This window comes from Eretmochelys imbricata, chromosome 1 (assembly GCF_965152235.1).
Source record: "Eretmochelys imbricata isolate rEreImb1 chromosome 1, rEreImb1.hap1, whole genome shotgun sequence".
NCBI classification, from domain to species: Eukaryota; Metazoa; Chordata; order Testudines; family Cheloniidae; genus Eretmochelys; species Eretmochelys imbricata.
This window is the reverse complement of record NC_135572.1, coordinates 97,855,716-97,869,592: the sequence shown is the minus strand read 5'-3', so window position 1 is coordinate 97,869,592 and position 13,877 is coordinate 97,855,716.

The following is a 13,877-nucleotide window of genomic DNA, read 5'->3' as shown; positions in this document are numbered from 1 at the left end:
AGACCCGTGCCGGCACTCCCCTGCCTGAGGGGGCGCGCTGCAGACCCGTGCCGGCGCTCCCCTGCCTGAGGGGGCGCGCTGCAGACCCGTGCCGGCGCTCCCCTGCCTGAGGGGGCGCGCTGCAGACTCTCTGGCCGGCGCTCCCCTGCCTGAGGGGGCGCGCTGCAGACCCGTGCCGGCACTCCCCTGCCTGAGGGGGCGCGCTGCAGACCCGTGCCGGCGCTCCCCTGCCTGAGGGGGCGCGCTGCAGACTCTCTGGCCGGCGCTCCCCTGCCTGAGGGGGCGCGCTGCAGACTCTCTGGCCGGCACACCTTCTCCGCTAATTCCCCAGTGCCCGAAAGGTGTGACTAAGGCCTGCCAGTGGGACAGTAGCTCTCCATCGCCCCCCAGAGGCTCGGTGGACTGATTGAAACCTGTCACAAGCGGTTTCAGAGTTCTGGTCCTCCACAGTTACCAGAGAGGACCCTGTTGTAGCAGGGAACTTAATCGATGGGGGTACTGCCTGGTTACGGAGTTCTGTAGACACTGCTTAAAGCACAGCTCTTTGTGTCTATGTCTTCACATGACATGGTCAGAAGTGAGTGACTCCCTCTCTCTAAATAAAGGAGTTAAGAAAAGACCACAAACGTCAGACCACCAGAGCAGTTACTGAGTGAGGAAATTAGAAAATGAGGGAGGAGATATGTGAAAGCTGCAGCCTGAAGGAGGAAGGGGCCTGTCTCAGTGCAACAATGGCACCCACAGCACAAATGGCTTTGTTAGAGAACTGTGGTGTGTGGGGTTTTTTTTTTTTTTTTTTGCAACTCAGGCAGCTGGCCTTGCTGCATCTGTAGATTTGAGCAATTCCAGATGGCTTCTGGTTTAATAGAGAAAGCATGGGAATACCAGAAAAATGCCCTAATATTTGCCAAGGGTAATGCTGCTGCTGCTCTCCTATGTGCCCTCCCCCTCACTCAGGAGGAAAAGTGAGAATGCTCCAGAGTGAAAGAGGTTTGTGATACCCATTTCATAGGCAGACAGAATCTTGTATATGAAAGAGTCAGCTTTAAAAGGAGATGCCAGGAACAAGGGGAAACAGCTGAGACTTATTACTGATCTTCATGGTCTTGCTGAACATTGCAAACATGGAATGTGAAAAGAAGTATGAATAAGAGACAGGATAGCTGTTAGTATAAGAGATGCTGTATGACAGAGTGCTGAGGCCTGACAGGTGAGATCTCTGATCACTGTAGCCTCAATTAGTTTCCCCAGTGACAGCTGATGGAGCAATGAACTAATCAGGAGAGACTGGGGAGGTAAGGAACTAATTAGCTCTCAGCTGGCTAACCTGATAAAAGCCATGAAGGAAGTGTTACAAGGGCGGGGGGAGGACGAGGACGAGGACGAGGACGAGGACAAGGCTAGCTGAGCACAGACCCAAACAGCTCCCAAAACAGGGCAATCTCTCCTGCTAAGGCCCTGATAAAGAAGGGCTGAAAGACATGGGGATTAAAAAACGTGCTGTTGCCCACTATTGGAATAGAGGGTGAAAGGGTTTGGAATAAAATACAGACTGAATACTGAAAGAAAGTGGGTCTGAGTAATTTTTGGGGCATCAGAGGATGGAAACAGAGTATTGCCCTGTCACACACCAATTTATCATCACCACTTAGACCCAGATTTCACTCTAGCAAAAGCTATAGCAGAAATGGGAATGCAAGAAACCATAAAGAGTTGGCATTGTGCCTTACGTGCTAGCAGCATAGGGGAAAAAGAATCAGACAATATTGATCAGTAAAGAGAAATCACAGATGTAAAAAGAGCAGTCAGACCAAACTTACAATTTAAGAACAGTGCTCAGTTAGAAAGTGGGAGACCAATGAAACTTAATAGGAGGGAAGATTGGAAAATCTGTGGTAGATGTGGTAAGACACCCAGCCACAGCTAGTAAGTTTGTGCAGCTAAAGAGGCAGAATATAGGAGATGCCCCAAAATGTGACAGTAAGAATGCAGGTCACTAATAGTAGTGGAAACAATCCAAGAGGACATGTTATCAGATGATGAGTCCACAGTTCTAGGGACTATATTCTCAATAGAAAGACTGGCTGGGAAGATTTAGTTGCTGTTGGTTCTGCCTTGAACAGGGGGTTGGACTAGATGACCTCCTGAGGTCTCTTCCAACCCTAATCTTCTATGATCACCTTAATACACAAGCATGAATCTAAATGGTGAAAACATTAAATTTAAAAGTGATGCTGGGACAGAAGTCACTGGAACTGCCAAAAAAAAAAAAAAGAAAAAAAGATTAAAGTTGTTCCTGCGATGGAGATCTGCAAAGACCAAATAAGATTCTATGGGAGAGTTGCAACACGACATTGGATGTTTGTGGCCAGTTCCTTGGGAAACTGGAGAAAGGATGGAAAGTTCTTCACCAAACAGGATATCTAATGCAAGGACTGACAACTCCCCCTCTAGGTTCCAGCAATAGAAGGACTACACCTAGCAGAGAAACTGTAATGTGTTAATGGCAAAAAGCAAACTAAAGAGATGTCTTCACATGGCTAGGAAAGTGACTAGGGGAATATAAAATAAAACTGGTGCCATCAATGACATTGTGACAGGTTCGATCACAGAGACCCCCTTGAGACTGTCACCTGATGTGCTGAGACTACCTCTGAGCCCGTTTTCTCTGATGGCTTGGGACTTCAGAACCCTGCCTTGTTGAGCCAGACACGCTAGCCTGCTGCAACACAGACCCAGGTCGGTTCCATGCCCCCAAAGCTGCAGACTTTAACCAAAAACTGCTCAGCAAGTCACCCATCTCCAGCATCCAGCTCCCAATGGGATCCAAACCCCAAATAAATCTGTTTTACTCTGTATAAAGCTTATACAGGGTAAACTCATAAATTGTCCGCCCTCTATAACACTGATAGAGACATATGCACACAGCTGTTTGTTCCCCAGGTATTAATCTGGGTTTACTAATAAACAAAAGTGATTTTATTAAGTATTAAAAGTAGGATGTACGTGGCTTCAAGTAATAACAGACAGAACAACGTAAGTTACCAAGCAAAATAAAACAAAGCACGAAAGTCTAAGCCTAATACATCTAAGAAACTGAATACAGGTAAATCTCACCCTCAGAGATTTTCCAGTAACCTTCTTTCACAGACTAGACTCCTTCTTAGTCTGGGCCCAATCCCTTTCCCCTGGTACAGTTCTTGTTAGTTTCAGCTCAGATGGTAACTAGGGGATTTCTCATGACTGGCAGCCCACTTTGTTCTGTTCCACCCCCTTTTATATCTTTGTCTCTCTCTGGGTTCTCACCCTTCCTTCTAAATGGAAAAGCACCAGGTTTAAGAGGGATTTCATTATCATGTGACATGTTCACATGTCCTGTGAGACTTCATTACTCACTGGCTGGCACCCTGGTATACAGGAAGGCTTGCAAGTAAAAAGAGCCATTTACAACCAATTGTCCTAGTTAATGGGAACCATCAAGATTTCAGGCCACCATTAATGGCTCACACTTTGCATAGTTACAATAGGACTTCAGAGTACTACTTCATATTTCTCGCTTCATATACAAGAATGATACATTCATACACATAGGATGAACACACTCAGTAGATTATAAGCTTTGTAATGATACCTTACAAGAGACCTTTTGCATGAAGCACATTCCAGTTACATCATATTCACACTTATAAACATATTTCCATAAAACATATGGAGTGCAATGTCTCTGCTAGGGAAAGTCAAAGAAGAATTAAAGAAAATGGAAGATATGAGGGTTATTTCCCATAACAGAAGGACCCACTGACTGGTGTGTGGGGGACCACAGTCACTCAATGGCAGAATCTGGATTTGTGTGGACTGTACACAACTTAATAAAAAGAGAAAGATGCCAGCTTTCTGCAGTTGATAAGTCATTAGTTCAGTTATCAGAAGCTAAAGACTTAAAGTTTTGTGCTATAGCAGGCTTCTGGCAAATTCCCCCTTGCTAAAGAATCTGTACTATTAACTACATTCATCACCCCATTTGGACAGTACTATTTCAACCATCTTCCATTTGGCATATCTTCAGCATCAGATCATCTTCAACTGAGAATCTCTCAGATCTTGTCAGGTTTGCCTGGCATCTTTTGTTATACAGATGAGGTGTTTGGTACACGGCAGAGATAAAAATGAACATGATGAGTGACTGCATGCTGTTTTGTGATGCTTCCAGCAAGCTGGCCTCACTCAGAATGAGAAATGTGAATTTGGAAAGGAGCAGATAAAATATGTAGAACAAATAATTAGCAAACAGGGAATTCAGCCAGTTTCAGACAAATTGGAGGTATTAATTACCTTACCTGAATCCAAAGATGTTTTTGCTGTAAGAAGATTTCTGGGCATGACAAATCATTTTGGGAAAGTCTTACCAAATTTAGCTCATCTAACAAAACCCTTAAATGATCTTCTAAATGGTCACAATATGATGTAGGGAGCACACAATAAAACACACAATAAAATAAAAGGACTACTGACATCTCCACATGTTCAGGCACAATATTCAGTAAATTATCTGACAACCGTACTAGCAGATGCATCTTTATGTGGTTCAGAGCAGTGTTCACACAAAAGCAGCCAGGAGGAGACCAGAACCTTTTGTATTCATAGCAAGAAGCCTCATAGAAACCAAGCAATGGTAAACTCAAGTAGAAGAGGAAACGCTAGCAGTCACTTGGGCCTGTGAACAGCTCTGTGCATATCTATTCGGCTTGAATTTTGACATAGAAACCAATCACCAGTCCTTAGTGGCATTATGCAGGGCCATCACTGGAGGGTGCAGGGCCCAGGACCTAAGCACCGACTTTCTAATCTGCCGGGAGGTGCTCCCCCTTGGCTCCACCCAGGCCATGTGCCCACTCCATCCCTTCCCCCAAAGTCTCACCCCTGCCCCTTCAGCCCCTGCCCTGCCTCTTCCCTGCCCAGTTCTGCCCCCTCCCCCCATCACGCTGCACCCTCACTCTTCTCCCCTCCCCACCAGTGTCTCCTAATGCCATGAAACAGCTGATCCGTGGCAGGCGCTGGTGGGAGGGGGAGGCGCTGATCGGCGGGGCCCACCAATGGGCAGGAGGCGCTGGGTGGAGTGGGAGGTTCTGGTACGGATATCCTCCTCACCCCCCCATGCACCTGCCACTTGCCTCACCATTCGCCTCTTTACCTCGCCCTCCCATCTCACCTCCCCACTTGCCTCCTCACAATTTTATCAAAGTGTGGGGCCCGGGGCAGTTGCCCTGATTTGCTGTAAGGGACAGTTCTGGCATTATGGGTTGAAAACCACTGGATAACCTTCAATCTAGGATTAAAAGATTTTTGACTATGGCTGATGTGATTTTTCTTTCACCACTGAACACATACCAGGAAAAGCACTCTGTCTTGAGCCCCAGTTGAGCATCCACCAATGGAAGAAGAAAAAGCTTTAGGGAGAGATGTCAAAGCCTACACTGACCTTGTTCTGGCATCAATTCTAGCATATGCCAACTTCAGCAAATTAGAGATGAACAACTAAAAGATGAGACTTGCCAGAAACTGACTCAGCTCTGCCAAAAAGGGTGTGCTCGAAGGAGTGAACTTCCAACAGACCACCTACCAAAATAAATTTTGCATGGCTGAAGGCCTGTTTCTGAAAGGACAATGCATTCTTATCCCTGTGATACCTCAAAAAGAGAGGGTATAAACAATGTGGCATGAGCACAGCAATCCATATGGTGGGCTGGTCTGAGTCGGCAAATTCAGACCATGGTAAGGGGTGCAAGATATGTAACAAGGGAGAAAACCCCCAAAACAATTGCCAACCGTTACTCTCTCCAAGCTACCTGACACACCTTTGCAGCAGGTAGCCACAAACTTGTTTTTCTGGAACGACCACACATACATTATTGTAGTTGATTACTTCTCCAGATCTATTGACTTAGGAAGACTTCCGTGTACATTTACCCATCTGATAATGGGCCTCATTTTACCTCTGTAACATTCCTAGCATTTGTACAGAACTTTGATTTTAAACATTGCACTAGTAATCCACATTACCCTCAGAGCAACAGGGAGGCAAAGAAAGCAGTGCAGACTTTAAAGGGACTTCTTCCAAAATCAGTGGACCAATATAAAGCACTCCTGCATATCAATCAACACTGCTTGTGTCTGGACTATCTAAGACAACTAAGGATTCCTTCAGCTGTGGCACTGATACAGCTTAAACCCGAAAGAATTTCAAAAATGGAAAATAAAAATTCGGCAACAAGAAAACTTTTTTGTTTGGCACAGAACAAAGCACTACCTGAGCTGAGACCATGGGACAAAGTTTGGCTCAAAGGCTCCCAGACATCTGGAACTGTTAAACTCCCATATCCTACTAGTGGAGACTCTAAAAGGACTTCTCTGGAGGAATCAGGTTCATCTTCAATATTTCCAAATACAATGAGGGTAGGATCTGGGACCTGCAAGTACTCTGTCAGGAAGTAAGCCCCCTCCACAGGGAACTTGACGCACAAATTCAACAGAAGTGAGTTCATGGTCTGGAAAATTGATCAGAGACCTTCAAAGACCTGATCTTTAGAATACTGCTCAGGACTATGGAAATAGATTTGATAAGGGGACATAGTGTAAATAGCTTTAAGGAATTAGAAGTTTTTATTTTGAACTCGTCTGTGTACGTACATTGGTTTATACTTTACATCTCCCTTTCTTTGTAATAAAAGATTAAAACTTAGAGTCGTTGTAGAGTTCCTGGACCTCCACAGTTACAAGAGAGGACCAGGATGTGTTGCAGCGGAAAGCTTAACAAATGTAGGAACATCCTGGTTAGGGAGTTTTCTAATTGCTGCTTAAAGCATGGCTCTTTGTGTTTATGTCCTCACCATTACACTGTATTGGTGCTGTCAGGTATGGCAAGGATTTGAGATGGTGGTGATGAAGACTGAAGCTGTTGGGCAATAACAATAGTCAGCAAGATCCTCTGGTGCACTATGGCTCCTTTGGAGTGACTAAGACCATAAGAACAACCATACTGGGTAAGACCAATGGTCTGTCTATCTCAGTATCCTGTCTTCTGAAAGTGGTCAATACCAAATGTTTCAGAGGGAATGAACAGAACAGGACAATTATTGGGTGACCCATCCCTTGTAGTCCAGGCCCAGATTCTGGCAGTTGGAGGTTTAGGGACACCCAGAGCATCGGGTTGCATCTCTGAGCATCTTGACTAATAGCCATTGGTGGATGTGTCCTCCATGAACTTATCTCATTCTTTTTTTAACCCAGTTATCCTTTTGGCCTTTACTTCATACCCTCGCAACGAGTTCCACAGGCTGACCATGCATTGTGTGAAGCAGTACTTCCTTATCTTTGTTTTAAATCTTCTGCCTATTAATTTCATTGGGGACCCCTGGTTCTTGTGTTCTATGAAGGGGTAAATAACATTTCCCTATTCACTTTCCCCATACCATTCATGGTTTTATAGACCAGGGGTGGCCAAACTGTGGCTCGTGACTAAGTGACTTAGGTGCTTTTGAAAATCCCATTCTATATTTCTCCATCATTGACGCCGTAGTGGTGGTATAACTTATCAGTTTCCCTGTGTCGTTATATTATGCTATTATCATAGTGAGCTATCTTGGTTGCCAGGCACTTTCCAGTAGAAAAATGTTTTTCAGCTTATTGCATCTGTTTCTGATATTTTTGCCCTAACTTAACATCCCGGGTATAGTTCTATTTAACATCTGTGACAGAAAACCCTTCTTTTTCTGACATCTGAGGTCAGGTACACTCCTCCCAAAGTCTATACAAAAAACTTCCTTACTTAAAATGACACACACAAACTGGAATAGTATTAATGCTATGTACTTCCCAGCCAAACACTATGAAGACAGAAAAGTACATAGAATGATATTACCTAATGGTTTGAGCACAAGACTTAGAATCAGGAACACCTTAATTTTAAGTCTGGTGATGTTAATGACTTCTTCCACCTGGGACAAATATGTCACCTTTTGACTCAGTTTCCCTTTCTATAAAATAGGGATACTGCTTCATAAGGAGTGTGAATTAATTAAATCATGTTTTTTGAAGTATTTTCATGATAAAAGGTGCTACTCACTATTAAACTCTACTTAAATCTGGTACTTGATGTAAATTCTTTTCCTTAGTTTTTCTTATAAAAGACTAACTTTAATTGGATAACCAGACAGCAAGCGTGAAAAATCGGGACGGGGTGTGGGGTAATAGGCACCTATATAAGACAAAGCCCCAAATATCGGGTCTGTCCCTATAAAATCAGGTCACCCTAAACTTTAAACACTTGCTTCTGTATTTCTTAGAAACCCCCGCCCCCCAAGTACCCAAATAATGCACACAAATATTGACTTGTTTATTATTGAGACCTGAATGTTATTACTAGTAGCCGTACGTATTATAGTAACTTACATGGCCATTAGGGGGAAGCAGATCCAAAGGATGCCTTTATGTAGGAGATGGAAGGAATGTTATGTCAAGAGAACTTAAGATCTTCAGCCAACCAACCAAATTCCTGAACCAGACCTGACTTCCTTGCCCCTTCGCTATTTTGGACCACAGCATTCCAAATATGAGCATCTTCTTCATTTATTCTAGAATGAGAGCCCTCACACAACAAAAGTCAGAAGCAAGTTATCATAAGTTGCCAGTGTAGGAAAAGCTTTCTGCATTATCTTTCAGGGATTCATAGATTCCAAGGCCAGAAGGGACTGTTATGTTCATCTCGTCTGACTTCCTGTATAACACAGGCCATAGAACTTCCCCAAAATAATTCTTCCTCCACAGATAGAAACCCCTCTAAGAGAAGGGTTTTGGAGTGGCAGAGAGCCATGGAAGCATGGCTTTGGAGGAAGGTGTGATTGAGGGTGGTAGGGTGCAGTGGAGCTGTTGATACTCTCAGATCCATAGATTTCAGAGTAGCAGCCATGTTAGTCTGTATTCACAAAAAGAAAAGGAGTACTAGTGGCACCTTAGAGACTAACCAATTTATTTGAGGATAAGCTTTCGTGAGCTACAGCTCATAGAGCTCAAATAAATTGGCTAGTCTCTAAAGTGCCACTAGTACGCCTTTTCTTTTTAAGATCCCACAGGGTCTACATTCCCCCTCCCTGCTTAGATAGAACAGTTTGAAGGAAAATCTGTGAGTTGAAACTTCCTGGGTCCTGCATGACTTTTACCTGTAAAGGGGATGATCTGGTCCTATCTTTAAAAGTCAAATAGAAAGATTAAGGCCAGGTTCTTTCCTTGGAAAAACACAAAAGTCTTATTGGGCAGGTAGCTTTTTAGATTTTACATAGTTCAAAGAAAATCATATGGAAAATAATCTTTTGAAGCAATCTTGTAGAATGGAGAACAATTTCAAAATGTATTAATACATGGTAACTTTCCAAAGTAGCAAGTGCTTTTACTTTTATTTTTAATTCTAACACACACAATAAAGTTGTTCAAAGAATTTTACTATTTTTATTTAGTTTGTATTGTTTGAAATTACTACAGTTTCTCCCTGTGTTCTCACAGCAAAAACCTCCTGGACAAGATTCTCTGCCCTCCTCTGTATGGAAAGTGACTAACGCCCCAGAGGCACACAACCAGGGTAGTGAGCTTCTATACCACACTCCCTGAAGCCCCAGGTATACGGACCATGTAGTCAGCAGGGAACGGCACATCAGTGATGAAGAGGAAGAGTGATTGGAGAGTGGTGCTGTCTGGTAGACAGTCCCTTGGGTGCCATTACCAGTTCATGTAGGCAGCATGTGGTTAAGTCCATCCCGATTTGGCAAAGCACTAAAGTATGTGCTTGAGCCCATTTAAATCATTGCTCAATTGCTTTGTAGAATAGGGACCAGCTTAAGCACATGCTTAAAGTGCTTTGCTGAATCAGAGCCATAGAGTGCTGTCAGCACTTATTATCAGTAATGGATTAGTGGGGGTGGGGAGGTGAACAGAAATGAAAGCAGGAATCTCCAGTTCAGTTAACTAGGAAAGCTGACAGGATGTCTTATTATTATGGCCTGGTGATCATTTCTAGAGCTGCCAGGGTTTCAAAACAGCCTTCCCCCACCAAAAGTGCACATACAGTCAAGAAAAGTTATTTGTTATCCTGTCCCCACATTGTTGCACCAGTAAGAGCATATTAAATAGCCCTAATTCCACAGTGGCTAACTTTAACCCAAAAGATGCATAATACTGCCACTGGGAGGTCAGAAATCCTTTGGCACGGGACATTGGGAGTGATAGATTAAGACTGGATCCAATAGATCAGCCAAGCAGGCCTCAAATTCCAGAGGGTACCTTTTCATTGATATCTGTGTGTGAATGTAATGGAGAGATGAGCCAGGGTTGATGATAGTGCAGCAGGATGGGCCTGTTGGTAGCATTAGTGTTGAAATAGCATCCCTAGCACTCAACACTGCAGAGGGCATCAGAAAAAAGGGGAGATGGCCTTTCATAAAGGTCCCCTATTCTGATGTGGTAATTTAACCAAACCACAAGGAGCAATATTAGAGCCAGAGGCCTTTGGCTTGCCAAGTGCCCTCGTGCATCTGCCATGACCATTAAATACATTCTCACATTCTTTATATGGAAAATGGGATAAAAGATGCAGGGAAGGATTGAAAAAGCAGGAAAGATGACAGTGAGGCCTAGATTCGAGAAAGCACTTAAGCATGTGCTTAACTTCATGCATGCACTTAAGTCCATAAAAATCAATGAGACTTAAGCGTATGCTGAAAGTTAAACATGTTCTTTTCTGGTTTCCTGAGTTGGGGCTTAAGTTATGGATCAAATGAGAGTGATGTGGAAAAAATGGGAGTTTGCACACTCCCTTTTGCGGCCGCTAGCATAGTGAGTTATCTGTCGCTGTAACGATTTCTCGAAAAATAACCTTGTGGACTCTCTGAGATTTGACAGCCAGCACCATAGCTACTACTTGTATAGTGCCACAAATGTGCATTAAGTGGAAGTGAAAAGCTTTTAAAAATTAAGATTGTAATGAACAACTGCTGGCTTTTTAATTAGTAAAAAAACCATGTTAATCTGTATTCTCTATCTAGCATTAGAAAACCGTTTAAATTGCTCTGTGAATGTTTGCTGTGCTCCACTCCCAAGGTAGCTGCATTTCAGCAGTGGGTGAAGTGATTCCTTTGTGGGTTTGTCCCATCTATTCTATCTATAAGGCCTGGTCCTGCAGTATTTCTCATGAGAAACTCTCATTCAATGGACATATCCCAATTCATTGAGAATTCTGTGGCAGTAAAGATAGCAGGATCATCCCTAAGTGCTCCAAAGGCATTAGGTTCCTTTGGGATAGAAAACCATTGGGTTCTTTTGGGATAGCATAAATATAAGCTATTACGGCGTGTTTAGCTCTGATATTACAGGCAATTTATTACAGGGAGGCCCCAAATGTATCACAAATGAACATAAGAGAGACAAGGTGGGTGAGATAATATTCTATTGGTGAGAGAGACAAACTTTTGAGTTTATAAAGAGCTCTTTTTCACTGCTACAACTACACTGCCTATCACAAATGAACATGTTCGTTATTCTTCTAGCCCTGGGTTATCGACACTCTCCTGTTCTCTTTAGCACGTACAAGGACACTTCGAATTTCTCTAAACAATTTTAAGTCATTCATTTCAGGTTGTAGAACTAAGTAGCAAATAGAAACTACTTTGTTGCTGATAGGTCTATAAAACAGGTATTGTAATTACGCAGGTTTTTTTTAAAAGCATTTCTAACTCTGCTCTTATTTACAAGTGAAGGCTGTGGTCCGTTTAGAATGCAAATCTGGCCCTTATAGCTCGCTGATTCATGTTGCTGTAAATTTGCTCTACCTTAGGGCTGTTAGTTTTATAAAATAATTGCTGTTTATCAAGAAACATTTTGAATGAGAGGCCCTTCTCCAGGATTACATAAGAATGGGTTCTTTGCATCATCTTTGCATCATCTTGGATCTTGAAATGGTGTTTGAAGAGAGGGGGACACTCTGCAATTCTAGTTAGTGATTTTTTTTTTAAACTGGGCTTAACATCTCATGCAAATTAACTTTTCTCTACAGCCACCATTGTCACTGACTCAGAATTAATGAACTCTTCTTTAACAATAAGCTGCTGAATGTCTCAGAGACCTACTAGCCTTTTTATCTTGATTACTCTAAGAATAAGAAATGACACAGCATTATTACATTGGATTTGGAATGTTGCTGACACCTCCCTGCATGGATTCCCCTTTCACTGACGTTTGTTTGAATGACCTTTTTCTAGCAGTGGACACAAATAGAAAAAAGAACAATGGACATTAAGTAGGGACAACGGGTTAAATCTATACTGCGGTAAAATAAACATGGTTGGATCGTGTCATCTGAGGTGGGCTCATGGGGCTAGGGCTGGGGGCTATAAAATTGCAGCCCAAGCCCTGTCCACACTGCAATTTTATAGCCTCACAGCCCTACTGACATGGACCAACTGAGGGTGTTTTTGTGTAGTATAGACATCCCCTGACTGACTGATTGGTGGTTACTTCTAGAGGCTAAAATCAAATGTAACTCTGCCACCAAAGCAAACCTCTAATTCTTCTGGGTGAAGTATTGCAGACTATCTATCTGTTTAGGTGCAACCAGCTGTATCAAGAGCTTCTATCCCTGCTCAAACTAATGTTCCTTATAACTACATATGCGAGTCATCAGGCGAAGGAAATGAAGATGTGTATTCTTCATACTAACATTTAAGATTATGGGCTATGTGGGCAAAGTTCAACCCTGCACAGAAGGCTAGGACAAAATCTATGCCTCAGTTCAGGCCCTTACTGAAATGCCTCAAGATTGTGTGCACCAGGTAGAAACACATAGTTAAGTAAGAAGAGGACTTGGAATGAAATCCAGGTTTTCTACATGGCTGTTTAAATCGCTAACGCTACACCACCAAAGCCTTCAAGGCTAATGACTAGACCTGGGGAGCACACCCTGAACTCCTATGTGATGCTACAGAGCACGGCTATTGTACATACTGTGTCCTATCTGAACATAGGCGCTGATTCCCTGAGTGCTGCAGGGCTGGAGCACCCATGGGAAAAAAAATAGTGGGTGCTCAGCACCCACAAGCCACAGCTATTCAGCGCTGCCACCGATCAGCTGATCGGGGGCACCACCAACAAGCTGGCTCACAGAGAGGCTTGGGGGAGGGTGGAGAGCAGCCGGTGAGGGCCTCAGGGAGAGAGCAGAGCATGGGTGGGAAGAGGCGGAGCGAGGGTGGGTCTTTGGGGGAAGGGGCAGAGTAGGGGCAGGAAGAGGCAGACCGAGGCAGGACCTTGGGGGAAGAGGCGGAATGGGGGCAGGGTCTCGGGGTGGAGCACCCCCAGGGAAAAATAAAAGTCAGCACCTATAGTACTGAATGTTGCAAATAGCTCTCTTACCTCTTAGCTTTTGGGTGCAGCCTGACTTGTCATTCTAACTCATTTTTCTAGACACAGGATATCCAAGCAATGTAAAATATCTTTAAAAAGGAAGGGCTAGGTATTGTATTTGCATAAGAAGATACTAGACCAAAATAATTAAAAGTTGGGTGGGGTGGAGGGGGAAAGCAGTGGAGCCAGATGAAGTACATCCCAAAAGTTTGAAGCAACAGCTTCCCAAAGATCTGAGTAGGTTTAGGGGACCTTAAGATGGCTGAAGTAGCTTGCATACGGTATTGGAAGGAATTCTGTCAATGGGTTAGAGCATCTTTAAATAGTATATCCTGACTCTTTTTAAAAATAGAGGATTTCTCTCCTCTGCCGATGTTTAGAGCAACATCACCTAACATGCTTGGATCTGCTTTTCCTTCCCTTTCCCCCATTCTCTA